General features: G+C 41.4%; 1 protein-coding gene across 6 annotated transcripts in view; it reads right to left on the bottom strand.

Annotated features, from left to right (window-relative positions):
- Window positions 1–12325, bottom strand: part of TRIP12 (thyroid hormone receptor interactor 12) — a 73344-nt gene extending 61019 nt beyond the window's left edge. For 5 of the 6 annotated variants that reach the window (XM_069864905.1, XM_069864907.1, XM_069864908.1 and 2 more), the window contains exon 1: window positions 12160–12325. The gene's annotated coding sequence lies outside the window, so the exon portion shown is untranslated. Of the gene's footprint in view, window positions 1–3989; window positions 4054–12159 lie in introns of those variants that run through there. The other variant, XM_069864906.1, reaches the window with a different exon arrangement.
- Between the last annotated feature and the right edge of the window lie 420 nt (window positions 12326–12745).

The raw sequence follows: 12745 nt of genomic DNA, 5'->3' as shown, positions 1-12745 counted from the left end.
TAAGGGGTTCTTCCACAGAGTCATAGCATGGACAGGTTTACTAAAGCCTGAATTCCTTGCCGGTAGACATTTCAGAGCTGCAAAAAAGGCTACTTACTTCCTGGCAGGGAAATGTTCCAATAGATGCTGCCTAATTCCGTTCAGTGCTTTTTGCTAGGTCTGGTGTTGTAGTTTCAAATAGCAAGGACAGAATATGCCTTTGGCATATGCTAACATAACAATATTTATTACATTGAACAGCTGCATGATACAAGTCTGAAAGTTTCAGGAGTGCTTTTTTATTTTCAAGAAAAAGGCTCCAGATGTAGCATAACAGCGTGTTTTACAATGAATATTTTTCTAACTAAAATGACAGCATAAATATTCTGTAGATATTAAAGTATGACAGACATTCTCAGCCAAACACCTCTGCTTTTTTCATAACTCCATCAATTCTAAGCTTAATAATGATTTAACTTCCTTATACTCTTCATAAAAGATTTAACTTATTATTAAAATTACAGTACAGACCAAGGAAAGAAAACCTCAACAAGCCAGACTTCAGGGCATTAGAGCTACCAGCCTGCCCTGTGCAGTTTTTCAGCTGAACTCCACTACATCCTCCAACTAGATTCCTTTGGAGACATCCTAGTGACCACGGTCATCTAAATAAATTAGAAGGCAAAGTTAGTTCCTCTCATCCAAAAAACTAAGTAAAAGCCTTGTGTACTTGGTAGAAAGTAGTCTCCAACTACTACACGTATTTATCCAAAGTTCCTACCTTTGAGTACCTTATTTCAAGCCCCTTCACTTACAGAAATAATTCATGTCATTAGAGTGAAACTAATAATTATACTCTATCACTGTACCTGTTTATATAGACAATTTAAATTCTGACACCTTGAACTATCACCAAATGTCACCAATAAAAGCTTTCAAAATCTGCCGAAGCAACCTGAAATGAGAACAGCTTCTCCTCCACTCACCCACACAAATGCTTCTCCAGCCTATGCAAGAACAAAGCAGCTTGGACAAGAGCCACTCAACGGTGCATTCTAAAACCGTTCTCACCTCAAAGCTGGGCCACCAATCTTTCCAGCCTCCCAATGACACAGCACACTCACACCAAAAATAGTGAAACTCCAGACTGTTGCCACAACCTATACTACTATTGAGTCGTAACATACCATCTTGATTTTGGATGCACCTTGATTTAATTAAACTTAGACATTTAAATCATTATATTCTACAATATGGCGAGTTTCTGTTTCCAAATGCCACAGCAGTTCTGGCCTTGAACTAGTTATTTTTTGCTTCTGATATTGCTAACAGAAAGACCAAATCCTTATTAAGCAGGCTTTTTTAACAAGTTAGATAATATACATGAAGCAAAGACAGGGGCTTACAAGCCCAAACTCAGCTAAGTCTCTCACAAGTTAACTGAGAACCAGAGGAAATACAGTAGCTTGCGTCTTCTCTGCTTGTCACTCCGTGATGTCAGAGCAGCATTCATACATGGAGAGGCACAAAACTCTAGGTCTTGGAATTCCTTGCCTCAGCTGTTGAAAGCTTAAATGTGGCAGTTAACATCTTTAGAATAACTTCCCCTACGGGAACTAAACACAAAGATCGCCATGGGAGCAACTACCATTCATGGTATAGCAATAACATTTATGACAACACAGCTAGAGTCAGTGGTTTAAGAACTGAACGCTTATACATACTTTTGCACTTTGTTTTTTTGCCCCCTGTCAGCCTTTAGCTGACAACTAGATACTCTAGGCTAAAATTCAAGCATTTGATATATTCCAATTGAAAGTGACCCAAAATTGCAGTAAGGAAGAACTGTCCCTTTATTTAAAAAACACAAACAAACAAAAAAAAAAAACCCCAAAGAAATAAAAATGAAACTACTACTTAAAAAGAGATCCCATTAGTTTCAAGGTATTAGCATTTCCAGGAACAGGGCCTCTCCTTTCCTGAGAAACTAAGACTTAAGATTGGTTCTTTCAAATACTTTTCACAGGACAGTCTACCTTTCTTCACTACATCAGTAGTGCCATGAAATTGTCTACTCATGAAAGTATGTGCATAGACTTTCTCACTGAAGGGGAGCTTAGCAAAAGAGTAGTACTCTGACAAGGACTACTGAACTGCAGGCTTCCATCCTTGCCACTTTCAAAGGCACATTACAGGAAACATTTTAGAGCAAGAACATTTTTGCCTAAAGTATCTCCATCTTTTAGACACTGCTGGACTTAAAATATTCACAACTATGGTGAATGTGCAGTCAGAGGCCCAGTGCTGAGGAAGTTGGAAATGACAGTTTCCACAAGCTTAAACTTGTGATGGAATTAAATCTTGAAACTTAATTCAGTAATTACAGGACACCAGTAGATTCCAGGCATGAAACTTTTTTTTTTAACAGCAGAACTGAAGACATTTGCTGCCATTCCCAGGCTTACTGAAGAGAGGTCATTCATTATTTTATTTTTGTGTTGTTAAATACAAAACTATTTAAGCAATCAATTACACTTAAGTAGTATCCAAATAGAATATGTTGTCCTAGAAGTTTGGCAGAAAGTATTTGTAATGATCAACAGACTATTACCCATAGAAGGAAACTATGAAATAAGATAAGAGCTCAATTATTATAACAGCCTTGCATATTTCAACAGAACTCCCCAGGTGATGTGGTTATCTAAAGCCAGGGCCACTCCTGCAAAATTCCCGATTTTTCTCTCCCAAACTACCCAAAACTTACAAGTTCCCTTTCCTTTCCTCCTTCCCTCCTCCAAAATAGTATGTGTCAAAAATACAATAGAGTAAATTATTCTAATGAACACCTTGCAATGCTATGGAGTACAATGATACCAAGCAGCATGGAGATCCTGTACCTCAGTACCAAAGCCAACAAGTTCACTTGTAAGGCAAGCCCTTGTAAGTTGACATAAGCATCAGTGGCTACACGTTGCAGTTACTCAGAGTGATGCTGGAGGGGAGCAGGGGCAGGATGTGGAAGAGGAACCAATGCTTAGATATACACAATTACAGAGTAACTGAAAACTCTCCAGCACTTTTGTAGAAGTAATATTTATCTGGAATACTCTATCCCATCACAGCTGTCATTGGTCAAGCAAGATGAATTCCAGCTAAAAGAACAGAGTAGTGCTCATACAGGAGGTGACTAATAAAGCCTGCATTATTTAGCCAGGCAACAAGTAGGTTATAAATGCCTTCTGTAAGTGCCAAGGGTAAAACTCCAAGAGAAGAAAATTACCCAAAATGAGAGGACAGCATTGATATCGGTTAGCAGGCAAAACAGTTGTAAGAAACTTTCAGGCTGGAAGTTTGATGATCCCAAATTTCAAGAAACAATATGCCGAATAACCCTACAAGAGGGCCAAGTAATTAAAAAAAGCAAGTATTAAAACAAAACCAACACATGCACCTGAATCTCTAACCTGCAACCATCTAAAAAGCAGCTAAGTGATATAACAACATCAGCAGATTACACTTTGGACGTTATGCGCTCTCATAAGCTTCTTCCTAGATAGTACTTCACTGTCCTTACACACAACTGACAAACACCAAGTTCTGTTGTTCTGCTAAGAGAGACACAAGATGTTCACAACCAAGATGATCAGGGACAAGATGTACTTTAAAGGCTCTGTTCCTAGAAAAAACTACCCTCACTTCAATCTTTTTGCTAAGGAAGTAACTGGAACACCATTCTTGTTTTCGTAACACCCATTCTTTCTCAAAAGGTAGAAGTCATCAGAGAAGACACTGCAAAGAAGCAAACCTATATTATCTGCAGTTTGCAAAGCTTTTCTTGTTCTGTGCCGTGGTATCTACTACTGAAACCCTGTTGCTAGTAAGGCAAGAAAACTTGTGCCCACACCTTTTGCAGAGAAGGAAGGGGGGAGGAAAAGATAAACCTCCACAAAGCAAGTTATTGCAGTAAGCAGGGAGTTCTAGGATTTAAAAATAAAAACCACAAACCATACCCTACTCTTTTGGACAGGGTTATTCCATGCAGAGGTTGTTTATCCAGTTTGAACCTTCGACTGCTGCGTCACTCTGTGCCCATATGGTCATGTTTGATATCTCCCAAATGTGTGTGCGGGGGGGTGAGGTGGGAGGGGTACGAAACATGCCAGAGAAACATTCAGAAAACCAAACCAGCTACACGATTTTTTTTTAAAAAAGCCTCATGTAGAGCTGGCAGACAAAACACAGGAATGCTATGAAAGCACAACAGAGATACTGTACCTGAGTTACAGTTAATGTTCAAGATAACTGTTATTTCAGAATAGGTTACAAAATAGAGAAAGTCAAAATATTAGTTTAAATCTGTTGTTAGACCAATTAACAATATCACCTGCTATATAGTTTTGATTTGCCATTCTTACTGAGCTGACTTTCCAAAGAGCCTGACATGATTTTGTTGAAGGAAAACTATCTGTAAGGAAGAAACCCATTTCCAAGTCAATGAAAACACATTAAATTTTAGATGAAATCATTAATAAAATAAAATCAATAAATAAAATAAAAACATTAAATAATTTTGCGATGAAAAGCAATCAGAAGTCAGTCAAGCAGCTTATGTTTTTTAAAATGCTCCAACACCAATTAAAATCAATTGCAATAATAGCACAGGTGAGACCTAATAAGGTTTCCAGTAACTTCAGTGGTGTTGAAACTGCACCAACGAAACTGATACCACAAACAGAAGGAACACTAGTTTAGAACAGTGAGACTGCTACAAACAGGCTGGGGAGTTGACAAAGTGTTTCTGGTGATGTTACAGGTGTTGCCAGCAGGAAGCATCATAATATTTCAATCTGATAGAAATTCAGACTTAATCAGAATAAAACACATTAGAGTTTTGAAAAATAGATACAACTACGTTAAGTTCATCCATTGACTTAAGCTACCCAACAGGAATCTACTTTATTGGAAACTAAGAATACTTTTCACTTTTTTAGCTTTTGGCTAAACCTGTGACAGTATAAAAGCCTGAGGCAGTCAGGGAATATACTTTAATTCCAGACAACCTCTGGAAGTAGTAAAGCATAGCAACAAGTGAGTTCATTGCATTGTACTTTGAAAGTGACAGATTACTTTGCCTGTCATTTCAGTGGGCTCTCAAAGCTAATTAAACACTTATTTTTAGGCACGCTCTCAAAAATTACTGAAAGTTTTGAGCTGGAGTCCTGTTGTCAAGAGTCCAATACAAAACATCACTACATTCAGCTGTAAGTCTACAAATACTTGAGGTAAATGAGAAATAGGAGAATGCAGCAGAACTATATCAACTTAAAAGCTGTCACACAAGAAATTTGAAGAAAGCATATTTGCTAACTTATTTTTGGCAAAGAAATATATTTGTACTTCTGCCAAGCTTTTTGTAACTGAATAAGGGAATGAAACCAACTTCTTTAATGCACAATCTTATGGCATAGTGCAGGTTTTCACTTTTATTACTAGTGTTTTATTCTAGAAAGCTATCGGCTAAATAAATCAGGCAGACTGCTACTACAGTAAGACATGGCAGCACACATTGTCACTACATAAACATGAAAAACTTTGTGGATAGATTGTAGCAGGTCTTCAAAGCACAATTTTTAACACTTAGTATCCTGACTTAAAGTTTGACAAAGTTATGCAGCTTCTATCACTTATTTTAAATGAGATTCAGTTGAAAGGGTGTTTTTCCTCCAGAAACTAGGAAACTAACTTCAAGTTGCAATTTTACATACACCAATGGTATGCTTGCCCCCTCCATTACCTGAATCCATTTAATTTTGATTACTGGTGTTACTTAAAGATCTGAAGCTTAACTTCCTATTTGTTCATAATGGAGTATATCCTCAAATTAAAGAGGAAGAAACATTGACTCTCTAATGAAGGAAGGCTTCCAACTTTTTATTCCACATAGAGCCTATTAATATGCACCTTAAGTTACTTTCTTCGTTAGTTCTTTTTAAATGCATAGCTACATCTCACTTGTGATCAGAAGGTTCAGTTACAATGCACACACCTTCCAGGAAAGGTCGTTAACTATACTGAATAACCTAATTACATCACAGATTTGACATTAGAAGACACCGAATATTATTAACATGGAGAAGATGCCATCTTCTAGCGCTGGTGTTAACCACGTCTTATAATAGTATCACATCCAAACATAGACATATACCATAGATTCATACTCCACAAAGGTATATGATGTAAAGGCAGATTCTCCTCACTAACTCCAGAAATTAAAGTAAGCCTCTAATCATACCACCACCACGGGCATTTAATGAGTCCCTTGATGGTGGGGGGAGTGCGAGGGGGAGTGAGAGAAGGAAGTCTGTGCACATGTGTATGGTTTTCTTTTTCCTTTTCTTTGCGGTGGGGCAGGAAGAGCAATGCAGGCATGGGGATTGCCAAAATCAAACATTGCTAGTGTTACTATGCAATTTTTACTTTTTTTTCTTTTTGTGCCTCAACTCATTTATATTGCTCCTAAAAAAATTACGTTTTCAACTTAGAAGACACTATGTAGAAGTGTATTTTTGATTTCCACGTTTATTTACCTGTCCTTCTGCTTTTACATCTAAACACTGTTGGACTAAGAGAGGAGGTACAAACAGAATTCAAGCACATAAAAGCCCACAGTACAAAAAGATCATTTCTCTAACCCAGAATGGATACAGCAAACCATAACAAGCTCACAGCAATGCAAGTAAGACAGAAGTTACACAAGGAGAAAAACAAGGGAGAAAAAACAGCATGCATGCTTTCTAAAAGTAAAGACAACACAAGATGAGATTTAATTACCCTGGAGCATAAGTAGATGCTACAAGAACTCTGAAAGTTTGTTGCAGGCCTATTTTTCCTAATGGGTCTACCTTTACGAATTATCACTAACAATCAAAGTAAAAATTCTTCATCACAGTTACTGCTCTAAACTAACAACAATCAATATTAGCCATGCTTTAAACACAACAGTAGTCAGTCACAAACCTGAACGAGATGCACACTCCTGGTATCAAGTCAAATGCTTCTGAAAGTTGTCCCCAAATAACACATGTACTCCAGAAAATAAACAACATGTTTGTAATCTTTCACTTCCATCTTTACAAAACTCTAGCAAGCACTTGCCTTTCTTTAGGCAAAGTTTACTTATTTATATGTTATGCAATAAAACAAGGGTTGTCAATAACAACTTAACTCTGAAAGCAGAATAAAAATGAGATACCTTGCCTCTCAGACCTTAAAAAGCTTTCTTGTTCAAGTAGTACTGGGGACATTAGCTTCCATTTTGAAATACCAAATTGCTCCCAACAACTTAATGTTCACATTCCAGAGATGACTCAGACCCTTTCATAGCTTTTAAGAAGGTCAAATCTTTGCAGTTCAACGTACACACTTTATCATGGGCACCATCACAAAGCAACCAATACATTCAGAAAACACCAAGAAACTGATTTCCTCCCTGCTCCACAAGACAACATTGTTATGCTACACAATACAGAATCCATCCAGTTCCCCTCTCCACACATACCTAGGTTTGTTGTTTGGTTTTTCTTTTCCTTTCTTATCACTCAAGAAGATTGAGCTGTTTTATCAGCACAGTGATCCATTAAGAACTTACTTATTCAGGAGCAGATAAAGTGAAGTGGGGAGCAGGGCCAAGTGACCTCCAGAGGTTCTTTCCAGACTTGCTTACTCCATGAATTGTGGCAAGAGGGGCTTTTTTTGAGCAACTGAAGGCATCTATGGCTTGAACACCATTGCTGGTACTTCTCACAAATTTTTAATACCCAAGTCCAGTATCAGCTCACCAATTAATGTTGTGATATACACCTAACTTTTCCAGTTTTTCCTATGTAAAAGTCTTCACTTTAGAAGTTGATTACTTATTGCTCTTACACATGGCAGCTTTCTGCCATATTTGTACTGAGTACTTTTCAAGAGTCAGGTAAGACTGGCAACAGCTAGTTCATTGCACAACAAGCCTCATAATAGACTGTGAGAGTAAACAGATGGGTTCTGTGTGCTCAAACCCAGACAGAATTAAAGCAGAATATGACTGCATATTTACACAATTAGATTCTACCAACTTGAGGAGAAAAAGAAATCTATCACATGGCAGGATTAGGAGAACAATTGCTCTTCAAAACTAACCTTTGAACTAAAGCAACCATCGCTGGTATCTGAAAGCATGCAGCAGAGAAGCTAGTTGACATAGCGCTGTCTTTCACACTGACTGCATGCTTGATATCATGTGTAGCTAGAAATTTACTATTTACAGAAGATTGCTGAATTGATGCTTCGAAGTTTATCATTTTGTTAAAAAACACATCCTGAAACAGGCAGCTACATGCAAGCATTCTGTCATACTTGCTTATCAGTAACAAGTCTGAAAATAGGTTTGCTCCTTGAGAAACACATTTCATGTAAACTGAAAAAAATATTAGAAGGAAAAAGTTCATGTGACTGCTATGTCCCAAATTAAAACTCGGCTATGAAAACACTCAGCAAGAAGTTGGTTCATGTACTGCCATACTTCTGCTGTAACTCTATACATGGACTAAAATACTAAGAGCAAATTCAAACTGTCCCAAAGGTAATCTGTTAGCCTACTAAAAAATTCAGATGTCCTACTACCTTCAGAGTCAGTGTTGATTGGGGCAGTAATAGCTTGATGAAAAACTTCCACTACTAAGAATGTCATAGTGTCCACAAGGTGCTTTATAGTGCACGTTACAGATTTGATAGGTGATGAACAGAACACAGATCATCCAATGGGCCCATGGGAGATCCCAGAAATGTTCCAGGTTAAGTCACAGCACACCATGTTGTACAACTTCAGGATCTGATTATACTTTGTCAAAATAATTTACTCTCAGCGTGACAGAAGACAGAACCACGACAAAAAGTGTTCTACATGATGCTTACTAATTAGCTGGTTAAAAAATATAGCATGGCCTGTAAATATAAGACTAACATAGACAGTTCCGAGATTCACTTATACTACAAATTAAGTAAAAACATGAAAGTTACCAAACAATAACTTTCCTACTCATGTTTCAGCTTCATTGCTTAGAGACAAAAGGAATTCAGTCTGGTTATCTTCCTGCATTGTCTCAAAGTAAATAACTGTACTTATCAGCAATGCAAGGACCGACACAAAAACTCATCATGGCTTCATTCATGACATTGAAGTTAACTGTATCACATTTTTCATTAAACTACTCCAGAAGGACCACAGTGTCTGTGTTGCCTATAGCTTCAGGCCTCAAATTTTGGAATGCTTTTATAAAAACAAGTTCTCATTACAATTTTTTTCTACAATATTTGCATTCTAGGTTTGAAGACAAACAGCCAAAATGCAATATAAAAAGGAAAATAAAAATAAACTTGTGCATGATTCCTGACTGAGAATGAGGGTTCTGATATTCACTTACTAAGACACACACTGTTTCCTTAATGGTCACTTTGGCCTGAAGAACTTTAGCAAGACATCAAAAGACTCCATTTTCATAAGCCTCTTACTCAACAGGTCGGCACTCCTACTGAAGTGATCTGCTATATTAGTAAGTAGTCGTGCCGCACTGTACCTGACCTACAATTTTTCAACTAATATTTAAGACCTGCTTAGGCTCCTACCTATGGAGCCATCTGGAAACTCAATAACGTTCAGACTGAAAGTCATCAACTCAGGCTTACTACTCCCAATTTTTTCAGGAAGACTCTGGTGGGGGGGGGGAGAAAAAAAGAAAATCAGACTACCTATATTTCTAACATGACAACAGGATACACCAAACAATAAAAACTAAAAATAACCTTCCATTTTAAGATCAAAACCAGTGCATACTCAGAAGCAAGCCATACACAATCAGCTACATTTTACAAATACAGAAACTATTTCAAGTTAAAAAACACATAAGTTGCAGTAAACTGGAAATATTCACAGTATTCACTCACCAAAAGACTACTTTTAAACTTTTTAAGTCATATATACCATTAATTGCTAAAATATCATCTGCAGAAACTGAAATACCACTCTTCTCACAAACACATTCCATTCCTATCAATATTTATTAAATAGGCTACCAAACAATAGAAAGGTATAGTTATTTTTCAAGTACTGCTTTCATGTTCATTACACATATATTTATATGTTTATAAACATATGTATTTTAAAACTTTTAGCTTATTCTAAGACTTAAACTCACAGATCTTTCTGAACAGAAACCAAATACCATAAAAACACCCTGTGCAACTGGAAGTCTAGACTTGGTGCTGGGAGGGAAGAACAAGAGAATTAGAAAGGAGAGACTGTACCAGAGAGAAACAGAAGTAATCACAGCAGTGCTTGATAGCTTTTAAAGTCTTAAAAAGAAAGTATATCCATAGTGATGGCTCCCCTAAGAAAAGCTTGTAAAATTAATTCAAATTTGAAGTAATTAGAATTCGTCTTCATTATAAGGGATGTACTTCATATTTGCCAGGTGGTAACTGCTCAGCTCCTCTTTCTGACAGATTTTAAAGCACCAGGAAGCTCAATATTCACAATACTTCCACTGTAGAAGTTATCTTGTTTGAATAAAGTTTTGCGTTACAGCGTTAGATTCTCTGGATCAATATCATTCCTGCTGAACAAGGTAGAAAGGGAAAAAAACCTAACCAGTCTTTTGGAAAAAAGAAAAAAAAACAAAAACCAAACAACCTCAAATTAATATTATTCCTGGATCGTTACACATAATAAAACCACCCTCAAAACAAACTGCACATGCTCTAAAAAGGTTCCCAAGTTGCATGCCAGAGTCGAAGAATAAATTTAGGCCAGTACCAAGCACTCATTTTTTCCCCGTGTGTAAATGCGACACAATCAGGCCTCACATGCAGGCCTCTCTCTCCAACACAGGCAGGACCTTTGTTCGATATGCCGATGTTTTTCCCCCAAAGCCCTTGACATAACTTTCCATTCTTTCCCCCCCCTATTATTTTCCGGTTCGCAGTCTAGACTTTCGGGCTCCCGTTCGGTGCAAACCCCTGGCTGCCGAGAAAGCCAGTGCACAGGGAGGTGGGGGAAGGGGGAACAATAAAAAAGTTGAACAGCAGGAAGACGGGCCTAGAGCTCCGTCGAAAGCCCCGATGCCGGGGAGGGTGTCCCAGCCGCCAGTCCCGGGGGCAGGAGGGGCTCCTCGCCCCCCAGACCCGCTCCCACGGCGCGGCCCCCCGGGGAAGGGGAAGGAGGAAGAGGCAGGCAGGAAAGGCAGGACCCAGCGTTTGATCAGCCTCCAAGTGCGACGCATTATGCAAGCGAACGCGAGGGGACCAGGCAGGCAAACTCGGCTTCTTGGCTGAAAGCAACAAAAACATCAGCTCGAAAAACATTAAAAAACTGCGAAAAACCGGCCCCTCTCGTGAGCAGCCGGGGGCCCCGCAGGCGCCTCCGTTCGCCCCCCACCTTCTTCCTCCCCCCGCTCAAAAAAACCCTTCCGAAATATGGACGTCGGCCGATTATTTAGCATTTTTATCGAGAAAGGCAGGAAAGACGAAGTGCTATTTTTTTTTCCCTTGATTCGATAGCCCCTTCAGAAAGGAAAGAAAAAAAAAAGAATAAAGAAAGGAAGGAATAAAGAGCCATTTGGGAAAAAGGGGGGCAGCGGGGGTGGGGGAGGGAGAAGACGGGGAAGGGCACACAAATCGCGACGGCAGTGTCAACACTGACACTGCCCTTTTGTATCAGCGGCCTCGCAGGGGCCGGGAGGGGGGATAGGAAAGGAAGAAAGGGGGTTAACACACCCCCACCCACCCCCACACCCCCCCCGCCAGACCCCCAGGGGCAGGGGGGGCGCCGAACAACGGGGGAGCGGGTCTGTCCCTGCAGCGGGCTCGCTGCCTGCCTGGCCATTTTGTCAGCTCCATTTCCACCCCTTCCTCCTCTTTCCCCTCGCTCCATCCCACCCCCCCACCCCCCCATCACCCGCGCGGCGCCGTCTCGTGTGCCCCCCCCATCACAACCACAACAAAGCCAGGGTTGACGCTGCCCCCCCCTCCCAACTCCTCCGAAGGGCACCTCGCTTCTAAAGTCAGGGGTGACACACCAGGCCCGGCCCGCGGCCTGCCAAGGCACCGTCCCACCCCGGAGCCCCCCGGTGGGGCGGCGGGTACCTAGTTTGTCCCGCTGCGGCCTCCGCAGACGCTGCGCGCTACCCTCCTGCCGCCGGCGGCCGCCTCGCTTCCCTTCAATTATCAGCTGAAGCCGCAGCACGCAGCGCCGCCGCCTCCGCCGCCGAACCCCTTCCAGCGCCGCGCGAGGCTTGGGGCGGGCGGGGAAGGGGGGATGGAAAGGCAAAGGGACTACTTTCTCGCGGCGCCGGGGCCCCGCGCGCGCCCCCCCCACCCCCGGGGCCCGGCTGCCGCCCCTCCGACACACGCACCCCAACGCGCGGCCCCCGCGCTCCCGCGCCCCCGCTCCCTGCGTCGCGGAGCGCGGCCCGATGTATCCCTCCGCCGGGGTCGTCACCCCCGGGGTCCCGAGTCCCCGCGGGGAGGGAAGGGGAGGGAGGGGAGACGGTTGCGCGGGGCTGAGGCGGCGGAGAGGGAGGGGGGCGCGCGGACCCTGCCGGGCCGCCGCGTTGCTGGGGCGGGGGGCGGGGGGGACGCGGCGCCTTTAAGAGGGGGCTGGGCTCCCGGTGACCCCGCGCGATGGCCGCCTCTTCCTGGTTGCCATGGGCACCGCGCGCCGGCGTCCCAA

Source organism: Phaenicophaeus curvirostris, chromosome 10 (assembly GCF_032191515.1).
Source record: "Phaenicophaeus curvirostris isolate KB17595 chromosome 10, BPBGC_Pcur_1.0, whole genome shotgun sequence".
NCBI lineage: Eukaryota > Metazoa > Chordata > Aves > Cuculiformes > Cuculidae > Phaenicophaeus > Phaenicophaeus curvirostris.
This window is presented reverse-complemented; position numbering and strand designations above follow the sequence as displayed.